This window comes from Scyliorhinus canicula, chromosome 15 (genome assembly GCF_902713615.1).
Source record: "Scyliorhinus canicula chromosome 15, sScyCan1.1, whole genome shotgun sequence".
Taxonomy (NCBI): domain Eukaryota; kingdom Metazoa; phylum Chordata; class Chondrichthyes; order Carcharhiniformes; family Scyliorhinidae; genus Scyliorhinus; species Scyliorhinus canicula.
Window position 1 is genome coordinate 11,177,156 of NC_052160.1, and position 22,925 is coordinate 11,200,080.

General features: G+C 49.8%; 1 protein-coding gene and 1 pseudogene across 1 annotated transcript in view; one reads left to right on the plus strand and one right to left on the minus strand.

Annotated features, from left to right (window-relative positions):
* atf7ip2 (activating transcription factor 7 interacting protein 2) overlaps positions 1-22,925 on the minus strand; it is a 191,172-nt gene that overhangs the window by 51,352 nt on the left and 116,895 nt on the right. The window lies entirely within an intron of this gene.
* LOC119978351 lies at positions 39-17,591 on the plus strand (annotated as a pseudogene).

Below are 22,925 nucleotides of genomic sequence, written 5' to 3' on the forward strand. Positions count from 1 at the left end.
ATTATTGGCGTCTCCGGTGCAAATTGGCAACAGAACCAATGCCGGTCAGTAAGCACAGGAGTGAACCACCAACTGGACTCGATAAAAGTTACCGCATGCGCAGCAGAGCTTTGGATGACCAACTGTACGAGAATTATACTGATATCCAAGTATTAGTAGTGTTTAATCAGGTTAATTATTGTAACCATTCCGTTTATATTTCAAAATTGGAATCATAGGATCTGGGAGTTCCTATCGTATAGATATAGAACATTGGATTCCAAGCATTTAATGGTGCCCATACCCATATATATTTTGTGGAACTTTGAGTTCAGAGACCCCATGGAAACTAGTTGCATGCATTTTAAATGATCCATGTCTATCCAGACAATGAATTTGGGTAATTTATAAGAGCAAGGTATTAACTTGTCCTGGTTTAGTCATTGAAGTATTTTTGCAGAAACCTTGTTGAACATATGATCTTATTTGCGTAACTGAGAAACTATATGAACTGACTTTACTTAAACTTTAAAGTGTTTGGGACCACATGATGCTGGCACAGGAATGGCAAATTTCCCCTGGGCTTTGGCATTACTCTTTTTGTAATCCTTTTATTTTGTTTGTGCGGCACATGCTTGCCTAACCTGGGAGTTAATACTATGTAGTATATCTCTAGAAGATTTTTTGATGAGTGTAGGAGAAAAAATGCAGAGGAATTCTGAGAAATCTTGTGATATAAGGGAGCAGTCGGATACTGTGGGAATGGAGCTGCCTTTTCAACATGAGGGACCTGATCCTCGAGCGGACTCTTGACTTGGCACTTTCTAAGGCACTGCAAATGATGACTGCAAACATTATCAACAATACTTGATGACAAACTCGGCTTGTTGACACAGTGGAAAGATTCCTGAACATTAAAAATGTTGCTTCCTTGGCTGAAGCTGCATTCAATCCCAAACTGCATTCAATCCTTGGAAAACCAACTATATGGTATGCCAGAAATCCTGGAGAATTTGGAGAACCAAGGCCGGAGGAAGAATGTCTGGGTTGTCAGTCTGTAAGGAGTGGAAGGTAAGACTTTTTGAGAGCTGGCTACCATGTTTCCTTAAGCTGGATGTGAAGGCTGGGTGTTTCAAGTTGGAAATGGCATGCCATATCCTGTCTTCGAGGCCTAGGGACAATCAACATCCCAGGCCCATAATCATTTGCTTTCATAACTTCAAAAATCGGCACGAGGTTCATGAGGGGGCAAGCATCTCCTTTTTCCAGGATTCTCGCCGGCAACACAGCTGAAGCGTTGAGGCTCCAATTAAGTTAGAAAACAGCTCAAGGCAGCTGGAATGAATTATGCCCGGCTTTATCCTGCGACCCTGAAAGTGATCCAAAAACTTTGTTAAGTCTTTTGATCACACAGCTAGTGCCTTGGCCTTCATAAAGTCTGTAGAAGGCGAGGACTTGGACTGACAATCTGCAGCACGTTGAATTTGGACTGTGTCCCTGTTGTATTGCTTTTTGTCTGATTTTTGTCATATGTCCTCTTATCAGAAGCTGTTAACATTTGAGCACTATACTGACGAGTTACCCGTAAGAATCTCAGGGACCTCTATTAGTGGTAACTGTGCCACATGCTAATTATGCGATGTGCTAATAATCTGTTGTTTTCTCTTTCAACTGTATCTTTATGATGGCAATACTATTTGTTTGGTATCCTCTCTTTAATCGTGATAAATTGAATGGCACCATTGCCAGGATGTGGGTGGAAGGTCTAGGTCTTCATGGCTGGGACCAAAATGTGGGAGGGAGGGACATTTGACTCCCAATCCCTTGTTGGCTTCTTCCTCCACTCCATCGAGGAGTATGCCTCCTGATGGTACTGATAGTGTAGCAGTAGGGTCCTCACTTGTGCTGAGGAATATCCCCTTTGAACTATAGTGGTGGTGATCTTTTTGTTATGTTGCGATTTGTAAGATGTTGACTGAATCCTGGTCCATACAAGTTGCTTATCTGAGAAAAAAACGTTATAAGGACGTTATGGGGGAGGTGTGTTTTGGTGCACACCCGAATGTTGCACGAAAATCCTATCATATTTTTATTCTGGTGGTCTGTGACATGGCGGTATCAAATTTTGAACTATGTTCCTGGAATGTACGGGGAATTAATCATAAGAAGGAGAAAGTGGCCATAGCTTTGTTACAGGAGATTTATTTAGATGAAAGAAGCACTTCAAGTTAAGGGGTAGGTTTTCTTTGTCTCATTTTCGACCAACAGCAAGGGAGTAACAATTTTGGTCAGCAGAGTGGTGACGCTGATTGGCTGTTGTGGGGAAGATTTGCATTGGGCTTCCAGAAAGTGGACCTCAGCAAGACGCTCTCCATGTTTGAGTGAAGGCAACTGTTCAGCAGAGCGGTGACACTGATTGGTTGTTGAAGGAAGATTTGCATCAGGTGGTCAGTGCTTCCAGAAAGTGGTTTGTGGAGGAGCTGAAGTCAAAGGACAGTTAAACACCAAACTCTACTTTTCCTTCCCTAAAAAAGTCTTTATGAGGACCACAAGCAAGAGAAAGAAAAACGGAGGGAGGGAGGGAGGGAGAGGTGACAATTTGCGGCAGAGTGCTTAAGTGGTGAAGTTTTGGCTCGAGAGGTTTGGGCGAGTGGAGTTTCTGTAGAGTACAGGTAATCTCAGGTAACGTCCTCTTCCCTTTCCTCTTTAGTCTTGGTGCAGTGAGATGGCAATGAAGGCAGTGATATGTTCCTCCTGCAGGACGTGGGAGCTCATGGAGAATTCCATTGTCCCTGATGACTACACCTGTGGAAAGTGCACCTGGCTGCAGCTCCTGGGAGACTGGGTTATGGAGCTGGAGCTGATGCACTCAGGATCATCCAGGATGCTGAACACATTATAGATAAGAGTTTTAGTGAGGTGGTCACACCTGAAGTGCAGGCAGGGAGTAGCTGGGTAACCACCATAAAATACAAAGGGAGCAGGCAGAGAGTGCAGGAGTCCTCTTTGGCCATTGCCCTTGTAAACAAGTATATCGTGTTGTATACTGTTCAGTTTTTGTATGACTGTTCAGGTGAACGCAGAGGAGCCAGATCTGTGGCACTATGACTAGCTCTGGGGCACAGCGGGAAAGGTAAACAGGACAGTAGTGATAGGAGACTTGGTAGTTAGGGGGACAGATGGGAGATCCTGTGGCTGCAAACAGGAGTACAGGATGGTGTGTTGCCTCCCGCATGCCAGGGTCAATGTTATCTCGGAGCATTGCAGAACATTCTCAAGGGAGAGGGTGAGCAGCCAGACATTGATGTGCAAGTTGGCACAAATGACGTGAATAGAAATAGGGATGAGATCCTGAAGAATGACTATAGAGAGCTATGAAAAAGGATAAGAAGCAGGTCCTCGAGGGTGATAATCTATGGATTACTTCCAGTGCCACGTGCTATGGAGGGTAAAATAGAATATGGCAGATGAATGCATGATTAAAGAATTGGTGTAGGGGGCAGGGATTCAGATACTTAGATCATTGGGATCTTTTCTGTGGCAGAAGTGACCTGTTTAAGAGGGACGGGTTGCACCTGAACGGAGGAAGACCAATATCTCTGGGGGGCAGATTCGCTAGTGCTATAAGGGAGAGTTTAAACTAGATTGGCAGGGATGTGGGATCCCCAGCAGCAGGGAAGCAAATGAGGGGCTGAAAGGAGATGCAGTACTCAGCAATGGCAAGCTGAATAGACATGACAGGAAGGAGCATGACAGGGAACAGGGAAAACCTTTTGGATTAAATTGCATCTATTTCAATACAAGAGGGCTCTCAGGTAAGACTAATGAACTTAGGGCATGAAAAAGTACGTGGAACTGGGATATTATAGCCATAACTGAAACATGGCTAAGGAAGGGACAGGACTGACAGCTTTAATGTTCCAGGGTACAGGTGCTTTAGGCAGGACAGAGGTGGAGGAAAGAGAGGAGGGGGAGTTGCATTTTTGATTAAGCGGAGCATCACGGCAGTAGTCAGAGATTAAATGACCAAGGGATCATCCAGTGAGGCTTTATGGGTGGAACTAAGAAATAAGAAGGGGATGGTGACCTTATTGGGGTTGTACTATAGGCCTCCAAATAGTCAACGGGAATTAGAAGAACAAACATGCAGAAAGATTGGGGAGATTTGCAGGAGTAATAGGATTGTCATAGTAGGGGATTTTAATTTTCCTAAAATAGATTGGGACTGCCTTAGTGTCAAGGGCTTAGATGGGGTGGAATTTGTTAAGTGTGTTCAGGAAAGTTTCCTCAGGCAGTATGTGAAGGGTCCTTCTCTGGAAAGGGCAAACTTGACCTACTCTTGGGAAATGGGGCAGGGCAAGTGACTGAGGTGACGGTGGGGGGGATCACTTTGGGACCAGTGACCATAGTTTCATTAATTTTAAAATAGTTACGGAAAGGGACAAAACTGGTCCACAGGTGCAAGTTCTAAATGGGGGCAAGGCAAATTTTGATGGAATTAGACAAGTGCTTGCAAGGGTTGATTGGAGTAGCTTGATTGAGGACAAATGGACCTACAGCAAATGGGAGGCCTTTAAAAGTGAAATAGCTAGAGTTCAAGCTCTATATGTTCCTGTTAGGGTGAAGGGCAAGACTGGAAGGAGTAGGGAACCCTAGATGATAAAACATGTTGAGGTTTTGGCCAGGAAAAAGGAGGCATGGCTCATATACAAGCAGCTGGAATCAAAGGAATTCCCTGGAGGTGTACAGGGGATACAGGAGTATACATAAGAAGGAAATTTGGAGGGCAAAAGGGCACATGAGGTAGCTTTGGCTGAGAGGATTAAGGTGAATCCAAAGGGATTCTTTAAGTATATTAAAAGAAAAGGAATAACTCGAGAAAGAATAGGACCCCTCAAGGACCAAAATGGACACCTATGTGTGGAACCGCAGGAGGTTGGCAAGGTTCCAAATGAATATTTCTCCTGTGTTTACAGTGATGAAAGACATGAAGACTTGGGTACCTGGGATGGTTAGTGGCATCATAATCAGACAGTCTGCATTACAGTAGAGGAGTTGATGGACATATTAAAATGTGTGAAGGTGGATAAATCTCCTGGCCCTGACCAGGTATATTCAAGAACACGGAGGCTGGAAAAGAAATTGTGGGAACCCTGGCCGAGATATGTGCATCATTGTTAGCCATGGGTCAGGTACCAGACGACTGGAGGGTAGCAAATGTTGTGCCCTTATTTAAAAAGTGCTGTAAAGAAAAACCTGGGAATTATAGACCGGTAAGCCTAACATCTGAGGTGGGCAAATTAACAGGGAGGATTCTGAGGGATAAGATATACATGCATTTGGAAAGACAGGGTTTGATTAGGAGTAGTCAGCAGGGCTTTGTGCATTGGAGATCATGCCATACAAATTTGTTAGAGGTCTTTGCTGAAGTGACCAGGAAGGTTGAAGAGGGCAGGATGGTAGACGTCGTCTATATGGACTTTAGTATGGCCATTAATAAAGTTCCACATGGTAGGCTGCTTTGGAAGGTTAGATCACATGGAATCCAGGAGAGCTGGCAAATTGGATACACAATTGGTTTCATGGTAGGAAGCAGACCGTAATGGTGGAACGATGCTTGTCGGACTGGAGGCCTGTGACTAGTGCAATGCCTCAGGGGTCAGTGAAATGAAATGAAATGAAAATCACTTATTGTCACGAGTAGGCTTCAAATGAAGTTACTGTGAAAAGCCCCTAGTCGCCACATTCCGGCGCCTGTTCGGGGAGGCTGGTACGGGAATCGAGCCGTGCTGCTGGCCTGCTTTCAAAGCCAGTGATTTAGCACTGTGCTAAACAGCCCCTAGTGCTGGGCTCGTGGCTGTTTATCTATACAAACAATTTGGATGAGAATGCACAAGGCATGATCAGTAAGTTTGCAGATGACACTAAAATAGGTGGTATTGTAGACAGTGAGGAAAGTTACCAAAAATTGCAGCAGGATCTTGATCAGCGGGGGCCGAGAAATGTCAAATGGAGTTCAATACAGATAAGTGTGAGGTTTTGTATTTTGGAAAGTCAAATCAAGGTAGGACTTTCTCTCTCTCATCCATGGGTTTGATATTTGGAGAGATGGAGGCCGCAATTTTCCGGAAAAATCTTTTAAGTGTTCTAGCGAGCGGGAATTGCTGTGAGCTTCCCGGCGCTCGGCCCAGTGAGGCCAGCAACACTATTCAACGTTAATTAGTCCACTTGGGCAGCACGGTGGTGTAGTGATTAGAACTGCTGCATCAGGGCGCCGAGGACCCGGCTTCGATTCTGGCCCCGGGTCACTGTCCTTGTGGAGTTTGCACATTCTCCCCGTGTCTGTGTGAGTCTCACCCCCACAAACCAAAAAGATATGCAGGGTAGGTGAATTGGCTATGCTGAATTGCAGCTTAATTGGAAAAAAAGAATTGGATACTCTAAACCTTTAAAAAATTGGTCCACTGAATGAGGCCTCACGGGTTTCTCGTCTCAAATGCTGGCTCACGCACTGATTCGCCGGGAATGTGCTCGCCCCCCCCCCCCCCCAAACAATAAGGTCGAGCAGCACTTAAGAAGCACTCGTTCAGCCAACTTCAGCCAGCTTGCAACAATGGAGCCAAAGAGACCGACCCCAAGATTCGGGGATGCTGACCTGGGGAGGCTCCTGGACGCGGTGGAGGCCGGGTGGGATGTCCTGCTCTTCCAGCGGTCCAGGAGGGTCAGCAATAGGGCAGCCAGTACTGCCTCCGACAAGGTGGTGGCAGCAGCAGTCAGCTCGGGCAGTGTGACCAGGACTGGCCTCCAGTGCCAGAAGGTCATTGGCCTACATCAGACAGCACGAGTGAGTAGACACCAAAGTCCTTCCCACGTCCCCCACCCCCCAAGGGAGCCTCTACCAAACGACCTGTGGCAGTATGACTAGAGGTACTACGGTACCTGGGAGTGTGAGCTACCATTGGTGGAAAAGGCTCGCTGCTCATTGGCCCAAGTGTTTGCATTTCATTGGTAGGAATGTAAGGTAGCTCCAGTGAGGCGGGGTATAAGAACCCGTTTTTCCCAGCAGCTGGTCTCTTTCTGTACTCGAGCTGCTAGGGAAACATCTTGTTGATTAAAGCCTTCAATTCGGACTACACACTCATTTCAGTAGTTATTGATCGCGCATCAATTTAATCAGCAAGATTTTAAAGGATGGAGCTCCGCATCCAGCCGGAGTGTCTACGGCTCAGCCCCCACGCAGCTAACACAGCAGATACATTCAAGCATTGGCTAGCTTGTTTTAATAGCTACCTCAGCACGGCAGAAAACGTACCAACGAGGGAGCAGAAGCTGCACATCCTTCACTCGTGCGTCGGTCCCGCCATCTACACACTCATCGAGGACACATCCGACTACGACTCCGCCATGGAACTGCTTAAAGGACACCGACCGGTGAATCAAGTTTTCGCTCAGCACTTGCTGGCTACGAGGCAGCAGACCCCTGGTGAGTCGTTAAACGATTTTTACCGTGCTCTCCTTGTACTGGGGAGGAACTGCGACTGCCCGCAAGTTTCTGCTAATGAGCACACCGAACTGTTAATCCGAGACGCCTTTGCTGCGGGTATGCAGTCCCCACAAATCCACCAGAGACTGTTAGAGAAGGAAACTTTGAGCCTCACGGAGGCACGGGCCCTTGTGAACTCTCTAGATATTGCGTACAGAAACGCCCGTTCATATGCCCCAGACTGCGCGGCGGCAGTGTGGAATTCATCTTCCCCTCCCCCTACGGCCTCAGGCCTCTGCTGCAAGACGCCCTGGAAACCCCGCTGAGCCCCGTTGCTATTTTTGTGGACAGGCAAAACACCCCCGACAGCGTTGCCCAGCCCGATCGGCAACGTGCAAGGGCTGCGGTAAGAAGGGCCATTTTCTGTCGGTCCCGGGCAGCGACTGCGGGACGCCGCCCCGTCTCTCTCCGAGGGCCCCGTGCGGCCCGTAAACTTCTCCGTCCCCATCCCCCAACGCCACATGCGGCCTCCGGGTGCCGCCATCTTGTGTTTCCGACGCCACCATTTTGTCCACCCCCCGCCGCCATCTTGGATCGGCTCAGAGGACCCCGGCACGGGTGACTACGCACCGCCCGATGATGACTCCGATCTTCTGTCACGACTCGCATCAGTCACCTTGGACCAGTCTCGACCCCGCACCCTCTCTACGGCGACGACGAAGGTCCTGCTCATCGGGCACAAAACATCCTGCCTGCTGGACTCCGGGAGCACAGAGAGTTTCATACACCCTGCCACGGCAAGACGCTGCTCTCGTCTTGTCCATCCCGTCAACCAAAAAAATCTCCCTGGCCTCTGGCTCCCATTCGGTTGAGATCAAGGGGTATTGTATAGCGAACCTCACGGTCCAGGGGAGGGAGTTTAAAAATTACAGGCTCTACGTCCTCCCCCACCTCTGCGCGGCCACACTCCTGGGGTTAGACTTCCAGTGTAACCTCCAGAGCCTAACATTTAAATTCGGCAGCCCTATACCTCCCCTCAATGTCTGCAGCCTCGCGACCCTCAAAGTCGATCCCCCATCCCTGTTTGCAAACCTCACCCCGGATTGCAAACCTGTCGCCACCAGGAGTAGACGATACAGTGCTCAGGACCGGGTTTTCATCAGGTCCGAGGTCCAGCGGCTTCTGAAGGAAGGGGTCATCGAGGCTAGTAACAGCCCCTGGCGAGCACAAGTTCTGGAGGTAAAGACCGGGGAGAAGAATAGGATGGTCATAGACTACAGTCAGACCATCAACAGGTTTACGCAGCTGGACACGTACCCTCTCCCCCATATATCCGACCTGGTCAACAGGATCGCACAGTACAAGATCTTCTCCACGGTAGACCTGAAGTCTGCCTACCACCAGCTCCCCATCCACGTGAGTGATCGCAAGTACACTGCGTTCGAGGCGGACGGGCGGCTCTACCACTTTTTAAGGGTTCCCTTTGGTGTCTCAAACGGGGTCTCGGTCTTCCGAGAGATGGACCGAATGGTCGACCGATACGGTTTACGGGCAACTTTCCCGTATCTCAATAATGTCACCATCTGCGGCCACGATCAGCAGGAACGCGACACCAACCTCCGCAAATTCCTCCAAACCGCAAAACTCCTGAATTTGACCTATAACAAAGAAAAATGCGTGTTCAGCACCGACCGCCTAGCCATCCTCGGCTACGTAGTGCGAACTGGAGTGATAGGCCCCGACCCGGAACACATGCGCCCCCTGATGGAGCTCCCCCTTCCTCACTGCTCCAAGGCCCTGAAGCGCTGCCTCGGGTTTTTCTCTTATTACGCTCAGTGGGTCCCCAACTACGCCGACAAAGCCCATCCCCTCATACAAACTACCACTTTCCCCCTGTCGCGGAGGCCCATCAGGCCTTCAGCCGCATCAAAGCGGATATCACAAAGGCCACGATGCGCGCCATCGACGAGTCCCTCCCCTTCCAGGTTGAGAGTGACGCGTCTGACGTAGCTCTAGCAGCCACCCTCAACCAAGTGGGCAGGCCCGTGGCCTTCTTCTCGCGCACCCTCCATGCTTCCGAAATCCGCCACTCCTCAGTAGAGAAGGAAGCACAGGCCATAGTAGAAGCTGTGCGACATTGGAGGCATTACCTGGCTGGCAGGAGGTTTATCCTCCTCACAGACCAGCGGTCGGTGGCCTTCATGTTCAACAATGCACAGCGGGGCAAGATAAAAAACGACAAGATCTTGCGGTGGAGGATCGAGTTATCCACCTACAACTATGACATCTTGTATCGTCCTGGGAAGCTAAACGAACCTCCCGATGCCCTATCCCGCGGCACCTGTGCCAACGCGCAAGTGGACCGCTTCCGAGCCGTCCACGAGGTCCTCTGCCACCCGGGGGTCACCTGCTTCTTCCATTTCATGAAGACCCGCAACCTGTTCTACTCCATCGAGGAGGTCAGGACAGTCACCAGAAACTGCCACATCTGCACGGAGTGCAAGCCGCACTTCTACCAGCCCGGAAAAGCGCATGTGATAAAGGCTTCCCGTCCCCTTAAACGCCTCAGCATGGACTTCAAAGTTCCCCTCCCCTCTCCCAACCGCAACACAAACTTCCTCAACGCGATTTGACGAGTACTCCCGTTCGCCATCCCTTGCCCCGACATGACCACAACCACCATCATAAAAGCCCTCCACAACATTGTCTCCCTGTTCGGATTCCCCGTCTACATACACATTGATAGGGGGTCCTCCTTCATGAGTGACGAACTGCTTCAATTCCTGCTCAGCAAGGGCATTGCCTCAAGCAGGACGACCAGTTATAACCCCCGGGGCAACGGACAGGTCGAGAGGGAGAACGGTACGGTCTGGAAAACAGGTCTACTGGCCCTATGGTCCAGAAATCTCCCAGTCACCCGCTGGCAGGAGGTCCTCGCCGACGCCCTCCGGTCTCTACTCTGCACTTCTACTAATCAAACACCTCACGAACGCCTTCTTGTCTTCCTCAGGAAGTCTTCCTCAGGGACCCTGCTCCCGACCTGGCTGGCAGTCTCCGGGCCTGTCCTGCGTGCGCACAAATCGGACCCGTTGGTCGAGAGGGTCCAGCTGCTCCACGCTAACCCGCAATATGCGTATGTGGAGTACCCCGATGGCCGACAAGATACGGTCTCTCTACGGGACCTGGTGCCCGCCGGAGCCCCCCCCCCCGCCGGCACCTCTCACCGTAGCCCCCCTCCCTGGACAACCCGTTTCCCCACAGGATATGGTGGGACCCCCCCAACTGCAACGGCACCCTGCAGGCGCTCCCCTCCGCCCCTCGCCAGCGCTGTCTAGGGGTGCTGAAACCTCCACAAGGACTGGATCATTGCTCCCGGAGTCATGGACGCCTGCATCTCCATCAACATCTCCGCCGAAGCTTCGTCGGTCGCAGATGACGTCCAAGGCCCCCGATCGTCCCATATCACTAGTCATACTACCAGTAATTATCCCACCCGCACCGGACTACCAGTCATGGCTGGACGCCCGAGCAGTCCCCCCCCACCTCCGGGTCCTTTCTCAACAAGGGGTGAATATGGTAGTATGACTAGAGGTACTACGGTACCTGGGAGTGTGAGCTACCATTGGTGGAGAAGGCTCGCTGCTCATTGACCCAAGTGTTTGCATTTCATTAGTCGTAATGGAAGGTAGCTCCACCCAGTGAGGCGGGGTGTAAGAACCCGTGTTTCCCAGCAGCCGGCCTCTTTTTGTATTCGAGCTGCTGGGGAAACATCTTGTTGATTAAAGCCTTCAATTCAGACTACATCCTCGTTTCAGAAGATATTGATCGCGCATCACGACCCCCAACCCTCCCCCTTCAGTCCTCCCTCCATCCCAACCCTCCCTTCACCCCTCGACTCCCACAACTGTGAACCACACGTGTGGCTAACGATGCCCCCTCTGTCTAAGGCAAAGTTCACCCATAATCGGTGGGAGAGATCCCAGACTGGCGATGGGGTGCTGGACTGAGAATCCACACCCACTTCAAGGAGAGAGCCCAGGAGGTGACTGGGTTGGCCAAGGACCACGCGGAGGCCACCGAACGCCACAGAGGGTAGAAACCACCGGGCTCCACCCAGAGGATCTGTCAAATGTGAGTACTAATGGCCTAACTGACCCAACCCTCCCACTGACCGCATGTTCATAGGCCTATGGCGCCGGCCTATCCTGGGCGGCAGCGTCTCCCGAGTCAGAGGAGCACACCTCAAGAGAAGAGATCCGAGGATGCAACTTTTATAGTCGGGGCACAGTTGTCCACCAGCGCAGATACATACATGTCGCTGGAACATAGAACATAGAACAGTACAGCACAGAACAGGCCCTTGGGCCCTCGATGTTGTGCCGAGCCATGATCACCCTACTCAAACCCACGTATCCACCCTATACCCGTAACCCAACAACCCCCCCCTTAACCTTACTTTTTAGGACACTACGGGCAATTTAACATGGCCAATCCACCTAACCCGCACATCTTTGGACTGTGGGAGGAAACCGGAGCACCCGGAGGAAACCCACGCAGATACTGGGAGAACGTACAGACTCCGCACAGACAGTGACCCAGCCGGGAATCGAACCTGGGACCCTGGAGCTGTGAAGCATTTATGCTAACCACCATGCTACCGTGCTGCACATGTTAGTGGTCAGGCTTCTGGGGCACAATCTGGTGAGCACCACACTGCTGATGATGCACATCTGGTGGAGGTAGGAAGCCCCAGGCAAGACAGCAGTCGGAGGTGTGCTGGAGCCCTGGACACAGCTGGGTCCCACAGCCTGATGCTGAGCCTCTGGAACAGGGTTACTTCCCAGGTCAGCTGATGGAGACGTTAGGGAGCGTGGGGACATTGAGAGAGATGTCAGAGTCACTCCAGCAGATCCATAGCAGCTTGGAAGAGCCCCAGAGACTACAGGCGCAGGAGTTAATATTAGCAATGAGTGGCACAGAGGCCAACACTGCTAGGGTAGTGACCGCAGTGGAGAGTCTGATGCACGATGTCGGCACCATTAGTAAAGGTGTCCAAGGCGTAGCCAGTCGGTGACGGCCATGTCGGAGGGTCTCAGCAGTATGTCTGCCTCGCTGGGGGAAGTCAGCCAGTACCAGATCTACCTTGATGAGATTTTGCAGGCCTACCTTGATGAGGTTCTGCAGAACATGTTCCGCTCTCAGATGGGAATGGCTTGTCCCAGTTGCAGCTGAGCATGGCCAAGTCACTGGGAGATGTGTCCCAGTCACAGAGAAGCATCGACGAGGGCATCGACACAATGGTGTAGGCATCGGAGAACCGTCATGGCTGGCAGAGCCAGATGATGCAGGAGCTGAAACCAGCTGCCCCTCCATCCCAAGATGGCCCCCAGGACCTATGGGCACCGACTGGGAGATGGGGCGCTGAGTGCCAACCCAGACACATCCCATGGCGGGGGGCTAACGGTGGCCACCAGCTCTCACGAGTTTCACCCCTCTGATGAGGCCGCGTCTCTAGGTCAGCACACAGGACAGGGAGGCATGGCTGCGCATGTGTTGTCAACAGGTGAGCCAGGGCCATCCGGCCCCAGAGGACGGGTGCCAGCGGCATTGAACGCCATGGGACGAGGCAAGCAACTGGCTTCCTCCACCTCAGATCCTTCGGAGACACCTAGACGTAGTGTGAGAGCTAGCAGAACCAAGCACATCGAGGATCACTGAGGCGGGTGGGGAGGGGGGGTTGGGGCTGCACCATCGGGAGACTGGGGACCTGTATTGAACAATGAACACCCATGTGCACAACCAGTAGGAAGCCTCTGTCACATTTTTCCGCACTGCATCACTGCTTGTAGGTGATGGGTGTGAGTGCAAATTCAGTAGACAGGTGGATGCCAGTCTACCAGACATAGATTGAGAGTGCCCAGATCTCTGTGGGTTATCATCACCCCTCTGCCCACGACAGTGATCCGCTAACAATGCTGGCACAGTCCCAGCACCGTGGAGTGCTGTGACACATATCGTGGGAGGATGGGACAATGGACCAGGTCACGTCCTACGTGAATCGGGCCAGTACGAGGGTCTCCCTGGTCCTCCGGACTTGCTGGACCCTCACCGTAGTCACCTGTCCAGTAGCCTCAGGTTCTCCCCGGCCTCTTTCTCCAGCCCCTGCTGGTCCGGCACCTCCTCATCATCCTGAACCACCCCCCCCCTCCTCCCCCCTTCAGAGGTAGCTACATGTTCCTCCAAACCAACCTTCAGCAAGTCGCCCCGCTGTTGTGCCAGGACACAGCAGACCTCAACAAAGTGGGCAACCGCTGGGCGGTGTACTGGAGGGCACCTCCGGAGCGGGCGAGACATTGGAACACCATCTTGAGGAGTCCAATGCACTGCTCAATGACACGCTGAGTGGCTGCATGGTCCTCATTGTACCGGGTCTCCACTTCGGTCTCCGGCCTCCATAATAGTGTCATCAGCCAGGTTGTCAGCGGATATCTCTTATCCCCCAAGAGCCAGCCACCAACCTGGGGCGCCCCTGAAGAGGGCAGGGATGACTGACTGTCCCAGGATGTAGCTGTCGTGGACATTCCCCAGGAAGCAGGCACACATGCATTATCTTCATCTGGTGGTAATAGATGAGTTGAATGTTGAGGGAGTGTAAAGCCTTTCGGTTGATATCGGCCACCCCCAGATGGCCCGGTGAGCGCAGGGCAAAATGCATTGCATCTATGACTCCCTGGACCGGAGGCATCCCGGTGATGGCGGAGAAGCCTGCTGCCTGGGTATCTTGCAGGGCTTGGTCCATGTCAAACGTGGTGTAGTTTTCTGCCCAGGCATACAGGGTATTCATAACCTGCTGGATGCACCTGTGTTCTGTGGCCTGAGATGCTACACAGGTCCCTGCTTGAGCCCTGGAATGAACCCGAGGCGTAAAAGATCAGGGCTGCGGTGACCTTGATGGCCACCGGGAGTGGGTGTTTTCCTTCTCCACGTAGTGCCAAGTCCGTAAGGATATGACACAGGTGCCGCACTGTTTTCTAGTTGAGGCGGAGCCTCCTGTGACACACTCCGTCTGTCATTTGTTCAAAGGACCTGTCACCCTGGGCCGCCACGGGACTCCCCTCTGGGTCCCTCCCTGACCTGATGGTGGTAGAGTCCTCAGGGTATGGGGTGGGGTACGGCACATGGGCTGCCACCTTGAGCATCTGGCGCCTTCTCTGGTGTCTGTCAGCATCGTGTAGCACCAGCACCACTAGGGCAACCTCTGTTTCCAAAATCCCTGCCTTGGTGTTCAATATCTGTAAAGAATTGGGAGAGAGTGTTAGACTAACAGTGGTGGCTCCCACCCCGGGACCCACCACTGATCCCCCTCACCCCCTACCGAAAGCACATCTGGCTGCAGCAGGCCCCCCTCACCAGGCCCCAGACCCTGTACCCCCTCACACATCAACAAGACCAGGTGCTGGTCCCCTCCCTGTGGTACTCACCCACCCTCCGACCGTGGACTTGTCCCTGGAGCTGTGTCCCATCCCTTGGGTGTTTTGATGTTGGGATCTGTGGTGTTCCCTCCTGCAGTGTTCTGGCTCACTGTCCAGGCACCAAGGTGTGATTGGGATGCCAGGCAATGACTCTCACATGCTACATGGCCCGCCCACCCATGGGAATGCACTTGGGTTGTGTGAAGTGCTCACTTAACCACGATTGCTAATTCCCTATTAGCAATAGCCTTTAGCCGCATAGTCAGAGCCCTGGGCAGTTGGTGGGGGTTATGGGTGGTCGGCGGGACATACAAGCAGGGACAGGTGCACATGATCCAGGGGTTCGCATGGTGGTGCAGTGCGGTTTCTCCCCACGACCCTCCCATGGCGGCCCACCTCTGCAGAGGGTCCCCCCAAGATGGCTACTCACCTCCGCCAGAAGCCCTTCCACCAGGTTCATGTTTTTCATGATTCAGCTGAGGAAGGAGCAGTGCTCCGAAAGCTAGTGTTTGAAATAAAGCTGTTGGACTTTAATCTGGTGTTGTAAGGCTTCTTACTGTGCTCACCCCAGTCCAACGCCGGCATCTCCACATCATATTTTTAAAAAGGAGAACTAATCAGTGCCAACGTGAGCACTTGCTGGGGAGGCGGCTGAATGACGGGAGCCATTGGATAACGGGTGGCTATCCTTAATTGTATGGAAATAGGGCTTAAGTGGTGGGAATTGGCTTCTCGGCAAGCTACGGAGAGATCCTGATTTTGCCTACGGGAGCGGGCCAGTTGCATTGCAAACTGTTTGCCGCTTTGCAGATCTCGTTTTTGGCCTCTCCCGCTATTCACCAGCCTCGTTTCGCTTAAGTGAGAGTGGAACGAGGCCGGAAGATCACGCCCAGAGACATTTGTAGGATGGGAGCTATGTTCCGTACTGTCTCCTGGTCATTCTTTGAGCAGCTTTAGCAACAATGACATTCTGAGACACTCTTTTTTACGCATCTGCAACTTAAGAGATTTTATCCTCAATAAGACAACTTCGCCTCTTGACTCTATTCTCCTAGTGGAAAGAATCCCGATTTCGTGGAGCCTAGGCAGTTTATTGGTAAGTTTTATGATACTTTGTGTTCTGGATTCTGTTAGTACATTGGTACCTTGCAATCTCGGGAAAGAGACTTAGCAATTAATAAATGTTGAGGAAACATGGGATAGTACATGGGATTGTATCAATAAAATTTCAGTGTGCAATAGAATGAACGAGACTCAAGGCGAAAAAGGAATATGGGGGGAGCAGCAATTGCCCCACCTTCGTCGCTTGTTGAAAAGGACAAAGAACTCATTGCACCTTTCCAGTAGGAGGATGAATCCAGACCGCGCAGTGCACCTAGCAAGGCTGCGATCCCCCCTCCAATCTATGAGGAACCAGAGAGACAACGGTCACCGCCTGGGCCCACCAACTCCTTCACTGCAAACATGGGTGGCACGGTGGCACACAAATTTTGCAGAAATATGGCTTCCGCGAGGGGCAAGGTCTAGGAAAACACGAACAAGGTTTGAGCACAGCACTGTCAGTGGAGAAGACAAGCAAACGAGGAGGAAAGATTGTTGGCGATAGCGCAGAAAAAGTGGAAATGCCTGTCAGTACCAAGAAATCAGAAGCAAACCCACTGACCGAGATCTTGAAAAATCCCACAAAAGTGGTCTTATTACGGAACATGGTCGGGGCCGGAGAAGTCGATGATGACCTGGAAGGTGAAACCAAGGAGGAGTGTGAAAAGTATGGAAAAGTGTCCAAATGTGTCATATTCGAGATTCCTGGCGCACCTGATGATGAGGCAGTCAGGATATTTGTGGAATTTGAGCGGGTCGAGTCTGCAATCAAAGCTGTTGTTGACCTGAATACAAGATACTTTGGTGGCCGCGTGGTGAAGGCCTGTTTCTACAATCTGGATAAATTCCGTCAGCTGGACCTTGGTGACCTTTTCTAGAAGCACAAGCGAAAGTGTTACATCCATCGGCTGCCTGCACATGGCGTAAACAGTCCCCTCGGTCCGAAGTCATGAAGAAAGGGGAGGGGAATTATAATTCATTCTGAAACGACATTAACCATTTTTAAGTTGTAGCCGGTAATTATATTTTTCCTTCCTTCCTTCACATCCTCAAGATGAGATATTGTTTCTTCCCAGGGGCACACGGGTGGTTTGGATTTCACAACAAGGTCACCGTGAATTAATGCTCCGTTGGCCAGTGTGACTTTCTCCCATTGTTCTTGTTTCCTTCTGTATGGGAGGCTGTTTCCGACACTAGAGCTACGTTGTAGTATTTTCCATCAGAATTTACCTTGGCTCTTGAAACCATTTCGAGTTTGTTTTTGTCAAATTCACCGACTTGTTGAGGGATGGTAACCTGATCGGGCGACCGAATACATTTTTAGGAAATGCATTCTTTTATCAGCTTGAGCTCCTGGGGATTTTGTTGAACTTGCCGGGGACAGCAGTGACGATGTTATTTCTATCTATTCAGTCAGTCCTTCTCTTCATCCATTGTTGATGTTTGTGACAGAATTTGTAAAACGTTACACTTATTAATTTTTCAGTGAAGTGATTTGACTCTGAAGAAAGTAATTATACTGGAACTGTTATTTGATTACACTGTGCACTCGTTAAAAAAGACTATCCGGTTGGACATGATGTGGAGATGCCGGCGTTGGACTGGGGTGAGCACAGTAAGAAGTCTTACAACACCAGGTTAAAGTCCAACAGGTTTGTTTCAAACACGAGCTTTCGGAGCACGGCTCCTTCTTCACCTGAAGAAGGAGCCGTGCTCCGAAAGCTCGTGTTTGAAACAAACCTGTTGGACTTTAACCTGGTGTTGTAAGACTTCTTACTGTATCCGGTTGGAGACATTGGGACTTCTTGCATAGTTGCCATTCTTTTTCTGTTCAAAATTCACATGCAGCTGGTATGTATTTGGTTGTGTATTCATCTTGACGAAAAGCAAAGTAGTGACAGAAAACCTTAAATGATTGTAATAATTTCTGTAAATTGAGTTGCGTTTTAAGTATAATTAGTTGGATTTTGTCATCTTTATACAGTGGTTATGATAAACTGTTTTATTATGATTTGCCGTACTTCAAGCTAATGAACATACTTTTATACTGTGCATGTGCTTCATGTCTTGGATCAGCATTGGAAAAGAGGTGATTATTTGTTTTGTATTATATTGAAGCAATGAACAGAAACCGTTAAAAAAAAAATGTTGTGAAGACGGCAATTATAAGGTTCATTTCTGAGTTACTGCTTGCAAGCAGGACACTTTTATATCAGCTAATTGCCATAAGAATGAAGAGCCTCTTAATAAAGAGAGTTTATTCCTGTAAAAAAAAAGAATGAACGAGACTCAGTTCAGTACTGCACCGCTTGCATGTCACATCAAGTCTGAGACATGGTTTGATCCTGCTATATCCCCCCAATATCCCCAACGTGCCTAAAAGTGTCACGTAGGTGAAGGTAATTCTGTGCACCGCTTATGGACCCGTAACAAGATTCAATCCTATTGGTCTGGTGTGGTTAAAGAGCTTGAGAGGATATTTAGTAGGGCCTGAGAATTTGATCCTTTATTCCTAATTCTGAGTCTTCCAGAGAATATTTGATATCAATGAAAAACGGGTGTATAAAACCTAATTTTTGATGCTTGAAACAAATATCCTCAGATCCTGAATCAGTGACAAGTATCCTTCAATTCATAACTGGCATAAAATAGTTAAGGAGTGCATTCCTATGGTATCCCTGATGCACTATTTTCTCATCGCTTTGCATCATGCTGATCTCGTTGTGCCAGGAGCATCGTGGGGAGAGGCCCAAAACTGACGTGTCACCTGACCCACAGCACCGGCATGATCTAAACCATTCGGCTCATTTAAATATGCATGGCCAGGTTGAGGCTGCATACACCCAGGAGTCACTGGCCACACCAACAAGGCTTCATCCGGGCACCAATAAATACTGGTCTCCACAAGCTGACCAGGCGTGATGGATATCCAGGGGTCTCGGAGGCCATCGGAGAACCCTGGGATATCGGGGACAGGGTAGGGCAGTGCCGTGGCACTCCTCAGCAGTGCCAACCTGGTAGTGCCAGGGTGGTACCACCAGAAATCCAGGACAGTGCGTAGATTCTCACTTCCAATGGTCAGGACCATTTCCCGAAAGGGAGGGTGAAGACAGGGTATGAAGGGAGTCATGAAGGTTGGGGGATGGGGGGGGCGGTCCTGAAAGGGCATCGCCCTAAATTTGGTTGGGGGGGGGGGGGGGGGCCCTCAATGACCCCCATAGTGGGGTGTGCTCACATGGTGGGGGTGGGATATGATGCCCATGTCTGCAGGGCATTGCATTGTCTGTGGCTGGGGTGTGTGGGGGCCCTCAAGCTCGCTTAGAGATCGGGACACCCTTTCAAAATAACACCCCAATCTCAGAGGAACTGATCTGGATGACGGGTTTAGTTACCCACTGCAGAAATTCCATGGCTCCCCAAGCCCCATGGAAATGGCAAAGTGTGGGGGAATACTGGATCGCACCCAAAAAGCCAGCACCCTGCCAAACTTGTACAAAATACCACTTGTCATTTTTTGGGAGAATTGCGCCCTGATATCTGTGCTCCATTCGAAGTCTGATACACTCCATAAAGTATGGGACTCTCATCTCAAATTTTTAGGCTCCACTTTGTCTTGGTCCTGCAAGGTTTCCCATGAGTCATATTACAAGTTGTGATCTCGCTGTACATAAAGATGTGTATCGTGATGTGTTATCCTATCACGCTGATATGGCCTTATCCTCCCCCCCCCCCCCCCCCCCATATTATCTGATTGATCCGGACTATAAATAGAGGCATTCGTTCTTCAAGACTGTTGTTCTGAATTTATCCTGTTTTTCTCTGTTCTTATGTTTTCAGAAATATTGTTCTATAACAATGGTGATTTGAAAATGTTGTTGGTTTATCTGTAAAAATGATAAAATTCTAATAAAAATATATATATATATGAAAAAACACTTTGGACTGCTGAGATACTGATACAAGAAGACAGCTTAAGATTGATCAAGTATCTGTGCAAAAAACATACAAGGGGAAGGATCTGTTAAGGAAAGAAATGTCACATTCCAGAGGAATGCAGAAGTTACCCATTCGTGCAGCCTCACATCCAAAACAGGATACCCGAGCACAGCCAAGAAACTCATCCTCACGTTGGAGAAAGAACACAAATCACTTATCAACAATTTAAATATGTCACAGCAGAACCCAGAGATGATGGAGCAGGATAGCCTAAGATACAAAGCGGAAGAGGCAACTACATCTAAGGTTAGCATGAGAAGTAAAGCCTGTCCCAACTTGTTAATCAACACCCGATTTCAGATTTATTTTGTAATACTTTGTAACAAACTAATCTGCACCTCTTGAATTTGTGCAATGGCCTCAAGTTTATGGAGATTAGAAAATTTGCCAGGGACTGTTGGAACAGTCAAGTCTTGGGGTAATAAAGACATGGATGAGAGTAAAGCCTCAGACAGTTGCGGGGACAAGAAAGGAATCTGGCAAGGGAATGGAGTTTGTTTCTGATCTCTGTCACAATGGTTTTGGTGTGCCCAATATTTAGTTGAAGCAAATTTCTGCTCACCCAGTACTGGATGTCAGACAATCAGTGAGAGAGTGGAGGGGTTAAGCAAAGTGATGGTGAAGTAGAGATGGATGCCACTGGTGCAAATGGAAATTGATGTTATATTTTCAGATGATGTCACGGAGGGGCAGCACGTAGGTGAGTCTAGATCCTTAAGGGAGCACCAGAGGTAATGGCGCAGGAGTTGACAAAGGTATTGCAGGTAGCCCATTTCAAGAGGACTGGAGTACAGGAATAAAGAAGTCTTGTTACAGTTGTACAGGGCTTTGGTGACATCACATCTGAAATACTGTGTGCAGTTTTCGTCCCCAATACTAAGGATATACTTGCATTGGAGAGGTACAGCAAAGATTCATTAAATTGGTCCCTGGTACGATGGGGTCATCCAATGAGAGGCTGAGTAAATTGGGCCTATATTCGCTGAGATTTAGGAAATAAGAGGTGATCTAATTGAAACACAAGGGGCTGGATTCTCCCAAAATGGGACTATGTCCCACGACGGCGTAAAAACGCTGGAGTTTTACTCCACAGCTTCCTGTAAAAAAGATAACTAATTCAATTCAATGCCCTGCAGGGGGCTAGCAGGGACCCAGAGTGACTCTCACAGCTTTGGCTGTGGAAAGGAGCTGGTTTGGAGTCCGTGCATACGCACGGCGGCGGCCTTGCCGAGCTCCATGGCGGACTCGGACTGCGGAGCCAGGCGCAAAAATGAGACCCCCCCGATCAGCCGCACGCCCGAGAAGACTTGACTGTTCCAAACAGAGTCCGCAGCCGTCACGCCAGCATCCAAACTGGCAATAGGTGGTTATTTCAATGCCGTCGGGAACTCGGCTGGTCAGAAGCGGAGGGTCACTAGGCGGGCCTCTGGCAATGGGGCCCCAGTCGCCCGGCGTACTCTACAATCACACAATTTTCGGGTCCCGGAGAATCGCCGTACCGAATCCGGGCCGAATGAGATTTTGGCGCGGGCTTGCGGAGAACCCAGTCCAAGATTCTGAAGGGGTAGGATATGTTAGACGCCGAAGGCTTGTTACCACTGATCGGGGAATCTAAAACAGAGACTGTCAGGATAGATAAGGGATGTGAGAAGAAATTACTTCATTCAAAGGGTTGTGAATCTTTGGAATTCGCTGCCCCAGAGGCTAGTGGACGGTGCTTTGTTGAAAATAATGAAGGCTAGGATAGGCAGATTCTTGTTCTCTTGGGAAAACAAGGGCTATGGGGGAGAATGATCATTTGAATTGTGGAGCAGCCTTGACCAGCTTGTATTTCTTGTGGGTTCTTCATAATGTAGCATGAGCAGAAACTGTATTTGGAGGAATTCAAACACTGAATTCAGGAAAGACAATCAGGTCTTAGAGGTGACTCCATGGTCAATAATGAATGAAGAAAGGGAAGTTGGAGATTGGTAGATGAGAGAGTGCAAGAGAGAGACAGAGAATAGGAGAGAGACAGAGAAGATAGAGAGAGAGAGATAGAGAGGGAGCGAGAGAGTGAGAGAGAAAGCGAGAGGGAGAGAGAGCAAGCGAGAGCGAGCGAAAGAGAGAGCGCACGAGAGAGAAAGCAAGAGAGAGAGAGAGACTAATGATACAAAGACAAAATTAAACGTCCTTCTTACCTCAGCAGCATTTGGAGCAAGACAGAGGAATTGATGGCATTAATAGAAATAAATGGGCATGGGCTTGGTGGAAGATTAAAATACAAATCGGCTTAATTGGAAATGAAAAATAGCAAGGGAAAGAAGTCTTTGGTGAGAATAGCCTATAGATTCCCTAACAGTAGCTACACTAGGCTGGAGTAGAAGATCAATAGTGGGGGCTTGTTAAAAAGGTACTGTAGGAATTGTGGCTGATTTTAATCTTCATATAGATTGGACAAATCAAATTGCCAAACGTAGCCTTGAGGACAAGTTCACAGAGTATGTCCAGGCGATAACAACAAGAACAGGCGACACGGTGGCACAATGGTTAGCCCTGCTGCCTCACAGCACCAGGGACCTGGGTTCAATTCCGGCCTTGGGCACTGTGGAATTTGCATTCTCGCTTAGTGTCTGCGTGGGTTTCCTCCCTCAGTCCAAAGAAGTGTAGGTTCGGTGGATTATCCATGCTAAATAAATGTCCAAACATGTGCAGGTTAGATGGGGTTGTGGGGTTACTGCGATAGGGTGGGGAAGTGGGCCTAGGTAGGGTGCTCTTTCAGAGGGGTGGTGCAACCTCGATGGACCAAATGGCCTCCTTCTTTATTGTAGGAATTTAATGGGTGGGATTCTCCGGCCGCGTCCGCCCAGCGACCGGAGAATCTCGCCCGAGGTCAATAGACTTCTCCATTGTCT